Here is a 3,915-nt window from a genome sequence, read left to right on the forward strand (position 1 = left end):
GATAGAGCGAGAATCGCCCCGCTGCACTCCAGACCCGGCGATAGAGCGAGAATCAGTCTTAAAAAAAAAAAAAGAAGAAGAAACAATAGGAAGTACAATTTTGTGTCTTTTTTTCCACCTAACCTCATGTTTATGAGATTCATTCAAATGTGCTGGGCATACTTAGTTTCTTCATTCTCATCACATTACTATAGCATTGTTTAAGTATTTCTACCTTTGACAGGCATTGAGGGAATTTCTGGGTTGGGGTTCTTATGAGTAGGGCTAATTTGAACATTCTTGAATATGTCCCCTGATGTATATCTGTCCTTGTTTCTGTTGAATGCATAAATAGGAATAGTATATAGCAAATAATAGGTTATGGAAATGAACATTTTTAACGTATACTAGTATCTTTGCTAACTGATCGTACCAATTTACATTCCCAAAAGCCATGTCTATGAAACTAGTTATTCCATATGTACCAAAATTTGCCTCTCCTTGACGGCTAATACAACTGTCCATCCTTTAGTAAGTTTCTTGGCAATCTGGACATACCACAATTTTTAAGTTATTTGGGAATTGTTTCTTCTTTTTTCTAGGGTCTGAGGTTTATTTTTTCAGATTAGAACAAGAAAGTAATCTTTCTAAGTTGTAAATCAAGTATTCTTTAAACCTGTTTAGAAAACATAATACAAAACTCCAAAGATTTATCATTTTTGCATAGAATAACAGCCATATACCCTAATATTGTCTAAAATTTACTACATAAAATTATCTCCTTTCCATTCTGCTGCACCCACACTATCTCTACTGCTATTTTCAGGTCACAGCAAGTTTTTATTCATGTAGCTTTTGTTATTTTCTTTTTATTCATTGGAGTGTTTGTTCGTCTTTATTTTATTTTGTTTTTTATTTGTTTTATTTTTTTTGAGACAGAGTCTCGCTCTGTTGCCCAGGCTGGAGTGCAGTGGCCAGATCTCAGCTCACTGCAAGCTCCACCTCCCTGGTTTACGCCATTCTCCTACCTCAGCCTCCCAAGTAGCTGGGACTACAGGCGCCCGCCACCTCGCCCGGCTAGTTTTTTGTATTTTTAGTAGAGACGGGGTTTCACCGTGTTCGCCAGGATGGTCTTGATCTCCTGACCTCGTGATCCGCCTGTCTTGGCCTCCCAAAGTGCTGGGATTACAGGCTTGAGCCAACGCGCCTGGCCTGTTCGTCTTTATTTTGACCTTCTAATTACTATCTCAGAAATTACATTTCTACTTAGTTGTCATGTAACAAGATATCCTTTACCTAGTGAAACTAGCATTCCTTGACGTTGGTTTTACTCTAATTAGCAATTTATTTTCTTCAGTTCACTTATCATTATCTGAAATTATCTTATTTTTAAAATATCCTTCAATGTTGTATCAACAACATCTAAATCTGTATCAAGCACGTAATAAATACTTCATACATTTTAATTAAGTTACAAATATACACTACTTATTTTTCGTATGTTATTTTTTCCTGACCCACATTTCAGTTGATGCATTCTCCAAAAATAACAGAAAAACTTGATTGATTAACTTCTGAAATATTTATTGTAATAATCCCTTAATCTACCATCAATTTAGAATTGAGGCCTGGAAAATTTTCTGTCACAATTGAATTGTTGGTGACTGAGGAAATCTTTGTAGGGAAAGTGAGAAGTATCTCATGTTAAGTATTTATACTTACAAAGTTAATTACAGAAAGCACAGAAAGATCTATGGAAAAGGTGGGAATGCTCTACCAACATGCTGGCAACCATGCCTCCTTCATTCATTGCCTGTGAGTCCTTGGAAAATATATTTAATTTTTTAATGTGTCTGATATAACAGATCTATAAAAGTAAGGAATTAATATAATTCCTAATGCCCATTTTGGCTCCAGAATTTTATAACTCTATGATGTTAGCAGCTACATTTTAAACTCATTATCATTATGCAAAGAATGCTGGAAAATTAATGCAATGGAGAATTTTGCATCACTTATTTAATCTATGTATCAATATTTTCTTAATGTTTAATTTGGCACAAACACACTATATATACATATATATCATAGTTAAGTAATTATGCTTTTATCAACTATCAGTTGATTCTTTCGTTCAGGCATCAAAATACAGTTTTAATAAGCAATGACAGACCACACAGCTTTATAGTAATTTTTGTTTTACTCACCAATCACGGGTCAGTTGGTCATGGTTCTTACCATTCTATGAAGGTTAATTTCCCAGCCATACCAATCCCTTTTAAGTCCAATGCACAGCAGGCTGCAGGATTGATTTCACACTTACTGTTGTGTGCTTTCGTTTGATTTGTATTTCTCTGATACATATTCTTTTCTATTTCTTATTTTATGACTATTTACTCATCAATGTGTTTGTTGCTTTACATACTTGACTTTAAAATAGGTTGTGCAGTTTATATAATGAACTCATCTCTTTCCTGAATGAAATCACAATATTTGTTTTATTTTCCATGTAAATCTAGATAAACATAATAGAGGGTAACAATGTGTAGACCTTTTGGTTGGTTCTAAAAGTGCCTGTAGAGAGTAGAATGTAAGGCAGGGTTTGGAATGTGGAAAGCAAGAAAAGAAAGGTAAGATAGATAGAAAAATATTTATGAATAGGCTTTTTATTAGCCAAACTAAGATACTTACAAACAGAAGATAAGGTTCTCTTTTTAAACAAAATATGCACTTCAGAGATTTATTTACATTTGAAATGGTATTTATAATACAAATTTTAAAAAGAACAGAAGTGCATTACAGAAGTGACAAGTTTTCTAGTTTCCCACAGAGTCCAATCTTCTTAAACAATGTGCCCTTCTAATTTTTTCTTATCATGCCTTTTAGCAAAAACTCCAAATGTTCTGTGAAGTTATAACTAAGTGACACAAGACCCTGTGCCAATCAGGGTCTAGTAAAAAGCAGATGGCATAGATAAACTGTGAACTTTGAGAAAAGATTAATGAAAATACTGTTCACAGCCATGTGGATAGACTGTGAGGAAACTGAAGCCTACTGTACAGCATCCTAGGGCTAGTGACTGCCAGACTCTGTTACTAACTCTTGGTCTGGACAATCAAAGACAGCAAGTGGTTAATGAATGTGAGGTGCGTATGTATGGAGAGATCTCTCTGACAGTAGTGATGACGGGACACATTCATCCCTGGTGATAACATAGGCAAGAAAACTAAGAAAACATGAAACAAACTCACACTTTTCTCTTCTGGTTTCTTGCCAGAGCTTGCTGTTGGCCAACACAAACACATAGCCAGAAGAAAAGAGATCCTGTTAGTGAAGTTAGAGAGGTCAGCCTCCAGAGCACAGTAATGGGTGAAGAAGAAGAAGGGATAATGAGTCAAGGTCGAAAGGACAGAAGGGCCAGGACAGATTCACGAGCCAGTAGTAGGTCATTTTAAAAGCTCGAGTGTATTGTGGTTTTATCTGAATCTTATTTCAGCCAAGACTACCACAGCAAGCTTCATTTATTCTCAGTTACCAAACTTAGTGTAACTCAGCACTCTCAAACACTATCATCATTGCCCTGGCCTTTCCCCTTTTCCTCCACACATATTTCTTCAAAGTTGAGTTGTAAGTGCCTGTGTTTTTATGTTTGCTTTTTTGTGTGTTCTTCTAGAAAACATACACGTGAAGTATAGATTCCACAACACTATGAGTAATTCCTTTATTTCCAACGCATAACTATGTTTATATTTTTAGAATTAGTCTTTAATTCTAATTAGTGAATCCAATTTCAATAAAACATTTTCAGCTTCACTAAAACTCATTGTAGGTTCATGGATTTATACTCTTTTCTTTCCTGATTCTGCCAGTTTTTACAGTTGTATTCTTGTTAGCCTCCTCCGTTTTCTTTTCTTTTTTTTTTTTTTTTTTTTTTTT

Source organism: Colobus angolensis, unplaced genomic scaffold (assembly GCF_000951035.1).
Source record: "Colobus angolensis palliatus isolate OR3802 unplaced genomic scaffold, Cang.pa_1.0 Scaffold69, whole genome shotgun sequence".
Lineage (NCBI taxonomy): Eukaryota > Metazoa > Chordata > Mammalia > Primates > Cercopithecidae > Colobus > Colobus angolensis.